Genomic DNA, 12396 nt, shown 5'->3' with positions numbered 1-12396 from the left:
TTTAATTATACCTTTTTATTTTCCAAATATATACAAAATAATTTCAACACTCACTCCTACAAAACTCTGTGTTCTGATTTTTCCCTTCCTTCTCCCATTATTCAGTCGAGAAGTGATCCAATTTATATTAAACATGTCCAATTCCTCTATACATATTTCTACAATTTTCATGCTGCACAAGAAAAATCAGATTCAAAAGACAACAAAATGAGAAAGAAAACAAAATTTCAAGCAAACAGCAACAAAGAGTGAAAATACTATGTTGTGGTCCATATTCTGTTCCCATTCTCTCTGGGTGCAGATGGCTTTCTTCATCATAAGACCATTATGTCTTGAATCAGTTGTCTGAATCAGTTCATTGTTGATGAGAGTCATGTCCATCAAAATAGATCATTATATAATTTTTCTGTTGCTGTATATAATGATCTGGTTCTGCTCATTTCACTTGGCATCAGTTCATGTAAGTCTCTCCACACCTCTCTAAAAAATCTTTCTCATAATTTTTTTTTTTCTTTTTTTCTTTTTGCTGAGGCAATTGGGGTTAAGTAACCTGCCTAGGGTCATAAAGCTAGAAAGTATTTAAGTTGCTGATCATTTCTTATAGAACAATAATATTCCATAACATTCATATATCTTAGCTTGTTTAGCTATTCTCTAATTGATGGGCATTCATTCTATTTCCAGTTACTTGCCACTACAAAAAGGGCTGCCAAAAACATATTTGTACATATAGGTCCCTTTGCTTCATGATCCCTTTGGGATATAAGCCCAGTAGAACGCTGCTGGATTAAATATGCACAGTTTGATAGCCTTTTGGGCATAGTTCCAAATTGCTCTTCAGAATGGTTGAATTAGTTCACAACTTCACCAACAATGTATTTTCCCAAATCCTATCCAAAAAATATTCATCATTATCTTTTTCTGTCATTTTAGCCAATTTGAAAGGTATGTAGTGGTAACTCATAGTTATCTTAATTTTCATTTCTTTGATCATTAATTACTTAGGGCACCTTTTCACATGACTAGAAATGGTGTTAATTTCTTCATCTGAAAATTGCCTGTTTATATCCTTTGACCATTTATCAACTGGAGAATGGCTTTAATTCTTATAAATTTGAGTCAATTCTCTATATATTTTAGAAATGGGGTCTTTTTTAGAACCCTTGAATTGTAAGATTTTTTTCCCCCAGTTTATTGCATCCCTTCTAATTTTGTCTGCATTGGTTTTGTTTGTACAATAACTTTTTAACTTAATATAATCAAAATTATTTGGTGTTTAATAATGAGTTTCAGTCTTTCTTTGGATATAAATTCCTTCCTTCTTCACAGATTTGAGAGGTAAACTATCCTTGTTCTTTTAATATGCTTTTAATATCATTCTTTATGTGTCACTCATGAATCCATTTCAACTTGGTATAGGGCCTTAGAAGTGAATCAATGGCCTACTATCTGCCATACTTGGGACTCCACCCACGAGCCCTTTCACCTTGTAGCCAGAGCTCCTCTTATAAAAGAGCCAAATTAAAACCCTCTCTTTGCAGAGGTTCCAAACATGCCATGCTATGCCATGCTTGGAATGCCAAGGGCCTTTGTCCACTGGAATACTCTTTCCAGTGTCATCCTCTCTTTATCCTCAGCTATTTCCTAACCAGACTTTATGCCTCTCTGTCAGGATTTCTAACCATACTTCCAGTCCTCAAAATAAACCCTTTTATTAATCTAAGTTTTCGGGTCTGTAAATTCTTTTATAGAGAACCTCCGTGCAGCCAGGAGGGAGTCCCCAAAACTCTCTATCCTTGTGCCGAATCCCAAGGAGTTGCAGGGGAGCCAAACCTCTCCATTTGGTTCCCTGAACTCTGAACCTGCCCCTAGACCTTATCATTTAACTCCCTGACCACCAGAAACCATAATCTCATTTTGGTTCCCTAAATCTAAACCTTATCAAAATCATCTGCAAAGAATGATAATTTGATTTCCTCCTTTCCTGTTCTAATGCCTTTAATCTCTTTTTCTTTTCTTATTTCCAAAGTTAGCATTTCTATTACAATATTGATTAGTAATGGTGATAGTAAGCAACCTTGTTTTACCCTTCATCTTACTGGGAATGGTTCTAGTTTATCCCATTACATCTTATGCTTGCTGATGGCTTTAAATAGATACTATTGATCATTTTAAGGAAAACTCCATTTATTCCTGTACTCTCTAGTGTTTTAATAGGAATAGGTGTTGGATTTTGTAAAAGGCTTTTTCTGCATCTATTGAGAAAATCATATATCTTTTGTTAGTTTGGTTATTGATTAAGTCAATTATGCTTATGGCTTTCTTAATATTGAACCAGCCCTGCATTCCTGGTATAAATCCTATTTAGTCATGGTATATTATCCTGGGGAAAACTTGCTGTAGTCTCTTTGCTAATATTTTACTTAATATTCAGTATTATTCATCAATATTCAGTAGGCAAATTGGTCTATAATTTTCTTTTTTTAAATTAATTTTATAATAATAACATTTTTTGACAGTACATATGCATAGGTAATCTTTCTTTTTTTACAACATTATCCCTTGTACTCCCTTCTGTTCCAAATTTTCCTCTCCTTCCCTCTACCTCCTCCCCCCTAGATGGCAGGCATGTTAAATGTGTTATAGTATATCCTAGATACAATATATGTGTGCAGAACCAAATTTCTTGTTGCACAGGAAAAATTGGATTCAGAAGGTAAAAATAGCCTGGGAAGAAAAACAAAAATGCAAACAGTTTACACTCCTTTCCCAGTGTTCCTTCTCTGGGTGTAGCTGATTCTGTCCATCATTGATCAACTGGAATTGGATTAGATCTTCTCCTTGTTGAAGATATCCACTTCCATCAGAATACATCCTCATACAGTATTGTTGTTGAAGTGTACAATGATCTCCTGATTCTGCTCATTTCACTCAGCATCAGTTCATGTAAGTCTCCCCAAGCCTTTCTATATTCATCCTGCTAGTCATTTCTTACAGAACAATAATATTCCATAACATTCATATACCATAATTTACTTAACCATTCTCCAATTGATGGGTATCCATTCATTTTCCAGTTTCTAGCCACTACAAAAAGGGCTGCCACAAACATTTTGGCACATACAGATCCCTTTCCCTTCTTTAGTATTTCTTTGGGATATAAGCCTAGTAGTAGCACTGCTGGATCAAAGAGTATGCACTGTTTGATAATTTTTGGGGCATAGTTCCAAATTGCTCTTCAAAATGGTTGGATTCTTTCACAACTCCACCAACAATGCATCAGTGTCCCAGTTTTCCCACATCCCCTCCAACATTCATCATTATTTGTTCCTGTCATCTTAGCCAATCTGACAGGTGTGTAGTGGTATCTCAGAGTTGTCTTAATTTGCATTTCTCTGATCAATAGTGATTTGGAACACTCTTTCATATGAGTAGAAATAGTTTCAATTTCAACATCTGAAAATTGTCTGTTCATATCCTCTGACCAATTATCAATTGGAGAATGGCTTGATTTCTTATAAATTAGAGTCAGTTCTCTATATATTTTGGAAATGAGGCCTTTATCAGAACCTTTAACTGTAAAAATATTTTCCCAGTTTGTTACTTCCCTTATAGAAGGCATTCTTAATGGAAAAAGAACTTAACCTGATTATGAATAATTTGAGAATCTCAAACAATTTCTCTTATACTTGAGAAACATCTCAATATACATGATAAAGAGTAAACCTTGAAGTCAGAAAGATTTGATTATGAATCCTTCTTCACCAGCTAGATGAACTTTGTGAAAATCATTTAATTTCTGGGGTCTGAAGTCTGTAATATGGGTATAATGGTGCCTATCTTATGTTGCTTGTTGTGGAGAAGATCAATTAAGAGGATATATTAAAAGTGTCTGACAAATATCATTCATACCATATTCAAATTATAGGCTAATCTGGAATTCTGTGTAATTAATTTTGTGATTGCATTAGCCTGAAAGGATGAATTGAAGAATCAAAATTTTCACTGGAGGTGGCTCAAAAATAACCTGATAACTTCAATGGCAAATATCTCAGGGCATCAATTCCTTTCTGAGGTTCAGTTTTCTTTTCTGAAAAATATAGATTGGGTGATCTCTAAAATAGTTTTAATGCATCCCACAATCCATGCCATATTGATCTACTTGGCACAGAGGCAAAACATAGTGAGAAAAGTCTGCCCCACATATGTTGTGACAAAACTTTCTCTATGTGTATATATCTTTAGAAAAAAGTATTTTAATATGTTCCCAATGTAAGTGTAAGCTGATGAAAAGCCATTTGATTGGTACAATCCTAGTCCCATCCCTCCTACTTCCTTTCTGCATGGCTTAATTGACCAACAAATTAAGCATTATCCCTTTCCTCCAGGGCTACTTAGTACAGTTGTTTCTCACATCCTTGCCCTGCATTATTTTTATTAGGCATTTCAAAGACTATTTCAATGGTCTAAATGAAAGTTGTCAAACACATGGCCCACTGGAACCATGTTAAACTGTAAATGGGAAATATTTAATACAACAAATAAAATATAATTAAACATAATGTTAACATGCTTTTTTTTCTAAGTCAAGAAGCCACAATAGCTCCCTTTTCAATTTTAATTTAATTTTAAAAGCTCTGGTCTAGACTACCCGACTGTCTTGCTTTTTGAGTGATAGGTAATATCCTATTAGTTTTAGGTCAACTCTGTCTAAAATCCTATATAAGTTTGAGCTCTGAGTAGCTTTGGGCATTTGAATGAAAATGAATGCATCCCAGAGCAACTAATCTAATCATGGAATTCTGCAGGGTAATGGGGAGAGAGCATCCACCTATGCTCTTTCCCAGTGACTTTTGTTCTCCTCCCATGGCTGCAATCCACATGTGGCAGGATTACTCTTTGGGAATAATAACTTCTCTTTTTATTCCTCCATAAGTTTACAACTGTGGAGGTGTTCCCATGACTCTCTCACTCCACTGATAATAGTGAGGGTTTCTCAGTGAATTTATACATTTTTCCCTTTGGGGATAACATCATTCCTAGGTAAGTAAGAGAAATTTTGTATTGCTTTTTCTGACCATTTTGTGAGTACTTGCCCTGTGTGAGTTCTCCATAAAATAATATTTTTGGCAAGCTACATTTGGCATTCAAACAATATATCCAGGACAATAGAGTTGTGCCCTCTGTAGTAGAGTTGGAATGTTTGGCAGTTTAGTTTGAGAAAGGATCTCAGGTCACCTTCAGAATATTCCTGAGAATTCAAATGAAAGTGATTCAATTTCCTGGCATGGCACTGGTATACTGTTCAGGTTTCACAAACGTACAACAATGAAGTCAGCACAATGACTCTGTAGACCTTCAGTTTGATAGTCAGGCTAATGGCTCTCCTCTTCTGCACTTTCCTTTAAAGTCTCACACACACTGAGCTATCTCTGACAATGTGTGGTCAATCTCAATGACATGGGAGTTAGCTTTATATCTTAGCACATGTCCAAACCATCAAGTGAAGAGACAGAAATGAATACTCTTCCAAGTGATATACTAGTATATCTTTAGTTTATTCTCGGAAGTCAATAGCTGCTTGATCTTCTGGAAAATCTTTCCATTCTGATAAATTCAACATCACATTGCTTCCCTTCCCAGCATGTCCCAATAAGTGGTTTACACATAGTTACTTCTTGTGGAAGGAAAACATGGTTTAAATTGATGATCCTATAGGGGGACTTGAGGAGTATTTTTAGAATGGGAGAATTTCAGATGGAATAAATATTATTGAAAATGATGCACATATTATGAGTAATATCATACTTAGTTGCACTAGAAATTCTGAATTCATGTTTTATTTTTCCTCCTTCTTGGATATTTAAAAAATAGGATTTCCTAAAGTCTTTTCATATGTTTACCCTTCAATGATCTGGTCATCAGGCCATTGTTTGAAATATGCAAAACACTTGGCAGCCTATAAAGTAAGATTTCCATGAACTATTAGAAAAATTTAGAGGTCATGGAGTATCTAAACTAAATGATTTTATTTCATAGAATCACAATATCTCAAAGGACATTAAGTCCAATCTATGTATTAACAATAATACCCCTACTTTATTCCTAATAACAGATTTTGCAACTTTTTCTTGAAGGTGAAAAGAAACCCAGTAGTACCTTAGAATACCCATTGTACTTTTGAATTGTTTTAACTTTTAGAAAGTTTTCAGTTATATTCTTATGGTACTTCTACATTTTTTCCTATTTGTGCCATTTGGGATTAAACAGAATATCTCCTCTTTCACATAAAAGTTCTTTAAGTGTTTCAACTAATTTTTTAAAGCATTTGCTAAATGTTTAGGCTAATGGCTAAAGGGAACTACTATTGTGATTAATAAAAGACTTACAGTACCTTCCTCTCAGTAATGTGTGAGGTGGTTGCTGGGAACACCCTGACTTCTCAGCAAAGGAACTAGGCCTGACATTTCTCATATTTACCTGCTCATTTCCACTCTCACATCCACTACTACATACCAAGACATAGGTATTACTAATTTTAGAGATTGTTATAGGTTCAAAAGTCTAAAGATTTTTCCAGTGGAGAGAGAAAAGGAGACAAAACAACATGCAATATCTTATATGAAAAAATATAGAAGTCATTTTGTCCTCATAAAGAAAGCAATTATAAACATAAGAGAATCACAGCACGAATGAACAGATTTAAATGGGATTAAGTAATTAACTGATGGGAGCATATACAGTTGTCTTAGAGACTAAAAATTCAAAGCAGGATGTTGTTGTTATCTCTATTTAACACCTCATATTTTACAACTGCATTGGCATTGTTCCATTGGATTCCAGCATTTATCTTTGATACCAGCTCCTCATCTCACTCCATCACAATCTTGCTGCTACTTAGACACTCTCTCCCATAGGATGTCTAATGTAGCTGTTTCCTCCTGCCAACAGCTACTACAGTTCCTGGAAATGCCAATGACTTTTCAGTGGAAGATCACAGGGTCATAGATTTTGATTTGGAAGGGACCTGAAAGATCCTCAAGTTCAACTTCCTTATTTTGAAAATGAGAAAACTGAGGCTAGAGGGACTAAATGACTTGCCCATGACTATGTAGATAGTTTTTGAGGCAGTGTTTTAATCCATGTTCCTGCCTCCAACTCCATTTTCCATAGATATCATGGTCCTCTTAGATAATGAAGGACAAACAACAACTTTGAGTAAAGTTTTAGTGAAATGTTTCATGTTAATCACTACCTCAGGCACAATTCAACTGGCTTCTTTATTGTCCTCTCTTTAAAACATATTCTAGTTATCTCTTCGTGCAACAATTAGTTAGTAATATTGAAGAATTACATGATGCTCTAACTTATATGACATTTCTCTTTGAAACAGCTCTGTTATAATTAGCCAAAAAATAGTTTGACTAAAGATTGGTATCCACTTTTTAAAGGCATCTTGTTAGGGAAGTTTTTCTATTTAATATATAAAGAAATTAAGAATATTTCATTTATTTATTGATGTATTCAAAATACTAAATATGTCTCTTACCTGAAGCCTTATGGAATGTGTTCAAAATATAAAGAGATCAATGAAAATAAGTCCAGATGTTAGAAGTTGTTATCCTATTAAATTCTCCTTAGTCAAATGGCATCATCTATAATTTTTACTTCCTGTGGGGCTACTTAAACCCTACACTTTCCATTGCCTTTGCAGTTCAATATACAAACAACATCAAGGAATAAATAATTGATTACAAAAGTCTAAGAAGCTTGGTATTATCTAAGCATTGTGGGCATTGTAGTCTGCAGCACGGCAGCAGCATTGGCTCTGCAGAAAACATGAAGGGGATAAACGGCAACCTTTCCAGTGATGGACTCATTATTTTATTTTATTTTTTTAATTTGTCACACATTTATTTCAAATTAAGTACTGTTACCTAGACTTCAGCTGTTGATCTTTTTTGATATGTAGGTGTAGTTTCTTTTATTTTTTATTCTTATAGATTTGTATTGACAGAGCATGTGCATGGGTAATTTTTTAACATTGACCCTTGTAATCACTTCTGTTCCAACTTTTCCCTTCCCTCCCTCCACCCCTTCCCCTAAGATGGCAGGCAGTCTCATACATGTTAAGCATGTTAAAGTATATTTTAAAGATAATATATGTGTACATATTTATATAGTTCTCTTGTTTGCATAAGGAAAATCGGATTTAGAAAGGTAAAAATAACCTGAGAAGAAAAACAAAAATGCAAGCAGTCCACATTCATTTCTCAGTGTTCTTTCTCTGGGTGTAGCTGGTTCTGTTCATCACTGATCAATTGGAACTGAATTGGATCTTCTCATTGCCAAAGATAGCCATGGTGATGAACTTATTCTTGAAAAAGAAAAGAGGCAGCTGAGGAGCCTCCTTCACCATCAGCTTGATATTTTGTTTCCACTGAGAAGTTTGAGTCCAAGAAACAATGTTTTGTCTCTGCTGAAGTATACAATTCCTTTGGGGAGGAGGTAGCTAAGGCTTTGAGCTTGTCTTAGTTTCAACCACTGCAGAAGAGAGATCACATCTCTGTGATATGACTTCTCTGACAGACTTGGGGTTTAACCATAGATTGTTCTGTGGAAGAACTGGACTTCCTCTTAGAAGGGTACAAGGCAGCCTTGAAGCAGCACAGGACAATCTTTGAGATTTTGAAGAGAACATCTTTGTGCACTAACGTATTCTGACCTTGCCACAGAGGTCTGCAAAGAGTAACCAATTGAGTTCATGAGAGATGGCAATAGAAAAGGCTTTGTTTTAGGAGAATGATCATCATTTCTTCTTGAGGGCTCTCTAATACCAAAGTGAATCCTCTGAAAGACTGGAGGCTGAGGATACCATTAATAATCTGAAGACTATTTACTAAGAGGTGATGGCTCTACTACATCTTGAAGGTGCTCAGCTTATTAAATCTTTTGCTTCGCTCTCACTGGACTCAGCTGGTGTCACAGTTAAGAATCTGTCAATACCTCTGTATCAATTTGTCCCAGAAGATGAGATCCAGAGAAATTGTCATTGGAGGACATTAAAAAAAAAAAAAAAAAACTATCTTGGCTTCATACGGTTCTGGATTGCTGAACAAGATATGAGCTCAAGATGACAGAATGAGTGAAGTTAATCCCAGAAGACAAGATCCAGATAAATTGTCTGTTAGAAGAAGACATCAACAAAATTCCTTTGTTGTCTTCATATAGTTCAGGATTGCTGTACAAGATATGTTGAACCAGAAGACATTGCTGCTGGTGAATGAGTGCAACCTACTAGGGAAAACACTGGTTTGGAAAGAACAAAAAGCAGAACTTGGTGCTTAAGTCAACTTTTCTTATCTCATGTGTAACAGAAAGGATGGAAGAATATGATGGGAGTTAACAGAGAAATGGACTAGGGTCCTTAATGTGTTTTTGCTTGCATTTGAAGTTCACTTCTAGGGTCTGTATATGAAGAACTATCTCATAGGAGAGAGTGATTAGAAAGCACATAATAAGTCCTTTTCAAGTTTTCATTATGGTAACTTTTGGAAACATTTACCTCAATGAGAGACCATATGGAATACAAAAGATACTGAGAATAAAGTTTGCCCTCCCACTTCCTTGTACCCTGTCCCAAAGGTAAGATAGAACAATCATCAAGTTATTTTTATTCGGTTTTCATATATTTCCTGTTATTTTACAGAGGCTGACAAAACTTTCTAGCCTGTCTCTTATAATCACAAGGAAACAGCATCAGTTTCACTCTGCCCTATGTTCTCCCCATTCCACCCAGTCAGTCACCTAGGATTATAAGAGAGTAGTCAGCTCTCCAAACATATTTAATTTGTATAAATTGTCTTCCCAGCTAAACCATATGCTTCTTGAGGGCAGGGACCATGTCTTACATTTCTTTGTCTCCCCTTTATTGTCTAGAACAGTGCCCTGTATATAGTCTATGGGTAATAAACATTTGTGGGTAGTTAGATTGATTCCATAAAACCTTTTCCTTTTGAAGGCCTATACTCTTGGGGTCCTGTCTCCCAAAAGTTTCTTCCTCAGATTTGACCACTGACCAGGTTTCCCCTTATATTTGCCAAGCCAGCTTTGAGAGAGCTGACTGAAGATACAGATATCCTGGGAAGACTTTGAATTTCTCTCTTACCCTGCTTTCCTGGACATAATTCTTCCAACTTTCATATTTATTTCCAGACTAGAATGACTCCTTTCCATAAGGCAGGCCTTTTTTCTAGTCTGCAATGACATGTTGCCTCCTTGATTCAGAGTAAACCTTTGCTTATGATACATTCTACATCCAGATCTCCATTATCAGAGCTTATTCTTTAGTCCCTTGTCCAGGGCAAGATCATCTTTCATAAATGCAGATTCTAAATCAGCCCTTGGGACTAAAGGAAGGACAAAAGTAGTGTTGGTGGCTATGGTCAGCCCAAAGTCCTCTAGTAAGACAAGCAGACAAACCCAAGTCTCACAGTCTGTGGTGGAAACCATCTGTCCCTAATCCCACTCTCTCTGTCCTCCTGCTAAAATGCTTGTCTGCCTAGATGAACCAGCAGTATTCCTCCAGGACCAAACAATCCTCCATCCCTCCACTTCCCCAATGTTTTCTTCCTCTGTCAGTTTCCTGGGAAGTTAATCCAGAGCTAAAATACAAAACACTTTGGGGAAGTTGGGAAAAGGGAATTTTTGGCCAAGAGAATTTGAAAAGCAGAGAAAGTTTTTGGAAATGATGAGCACAAATAAGACTCATCAAACTATGACTATATGCATACTATTTTGTGATATATTAACACACCTGTATTGTTGCCGGGGAAGATACCTATTTGTATATTAGGCTTGGTAGATTATATGAATATATGTCCATGAGTGCTTGTATATCTGTGGAGAGGTATTAGGGAATATGTATTTTAATTCTTTTGTTTTTCAACTGAGATGTAAGGGCCTCTGCTCTCTGCTTCCTTTCTCATGGAAGCATCTATAATTTAGTGAGTGCTATTCCATGTTCAAGGGGACTTCCCAGAAGTGTTCTTTCTAGTGTTTCCCCATCTTTCTGTTTAAAGGGCAGTCCTTAGCTAGCTATTCCTCTCTTTCCTCTTTTACTGTCCCACCAATGTCCTATGCATCACAGATATTAGAACATATTAGAGAAATAGGGATAGGATATGTAGAGAAACAGTTTGCTTGAAACAGTCACAATACAAAAATATAAATTAGATAATCAGTAACAACAATGAGAAAGGTCCCATCACAGTAAGCAAGAGGTTGTCCCCTTTGTATTGAGTTTCTGTTCTTTGACCAGTTTAAGGATGTGTGACTAGATATGTAAAAAAGATCTTGGACAGATTAGTTCAGGGAGTGACCAATGGTGATTTCAGAGTCCTAACAACGAAGCACATCTCAAATTTCTTCAGGGAGGTGGTGGCCTTGAGATGCAGAATGAGACATACACTTGCAAAATGGTCAATAGGTTGATTTGTTTTCCTTGGTTGTTATTTGTTATTGGGATGATTCCATTTGAGGGTCATAAGTGGGGAGAGAATCATTAAGAATGACAATGATGTTTTTTAAAAAGAGCATCCATAAAGCATTTAAAAAGCCACTATGAAAAGGGCTGCCACAAACATTTTGTCACATTCAGGTCTCTCTCCTTTCTTTAGTATTTCTTTGGGGTATAAGCCCAGCAGTAATACTGCTGGAACAAAAGGTATGCACACTGATAATAACTTTTTGGGCATAATTTCAGATTGTTCTCCAGAATAGTTGGATTGTAAATTAGAGTCAGCTCTCTATATATTTTGGAAATAAGGCCTTCAAATATAAAATATCTCATTGGAAAAACAACTGACCTGGAAAATAGATCCAGGAGAAATAGCCCAAGAAATACTGAACTATCTGAAAACTATGATGAAAAAAAAGAGCCTAGATAACATCTTTTAAGACATCATTAAGAAAAACTGCCCCAGTGTTCTAGAACCACAAGGCAAAATAATCATTGAAAAACTCAATTGATCATTTCCTGAAAGACACCAAAATGAAAACCCCAAGAAATATTATAATGAAATTCCAAGAATAAAATACTGCAAGAAGCTAGAAAGAAACAATACAAATATTGAGAAGACATAATCAGGATTACCACTACCTACCAGCTTTGACTTTAAAGAATCAAAGGGCCAGGAATATGATATTCCAAAAGGCAATGGATCTTGGGACAGCAACCAGCTAACTAAGCATTATTTTTCAGGGTAGAAGATACACACGCGGGGCAGAGCCACAATGGCAGAGAGGAGACATATTTTTTTTTTTTGAAGTTTCTCCATATCTTTCAAATTAGCAAATTAAGTCTTTAAATTGGATTTGGAGTGACAAAACCTACAA

The 12396-nt window shown here is 35.7% G+C and overlaps 1 pseudogene; it reads left to right on the top strand.

The window, feature by feature from the left end:
* Nucleotides 1-9406, top strand: part of LOC141552661 (RNA-binding protein 41-like) — a 31177-nt pseudogene extending 21771 nt beyond the window's left edge.
* The last annotated feature ends 2990 nt before the right edge of the window (nucleotides 9407-12396 follow it).

The sequence above is a fragment of the Sminthopsis crassicaudata genome, chromosome 2 (genome assembly GCF_048593235.1).
Source record: "Sminthopsis crassicaudata isolate SCR6 chromosome 2, ASM4859323v1, whole genome shotgun sequence".
NCBI lineage: Eukaryota > Metazoa > Chordata > Mammalia > Dasyuromorphia > Dasyuridae > Sminthopsis > Sminthopsis crassicaudata.
This window is presented reverse-complemented; position numbering and strand designations above follow the sequence as displayed.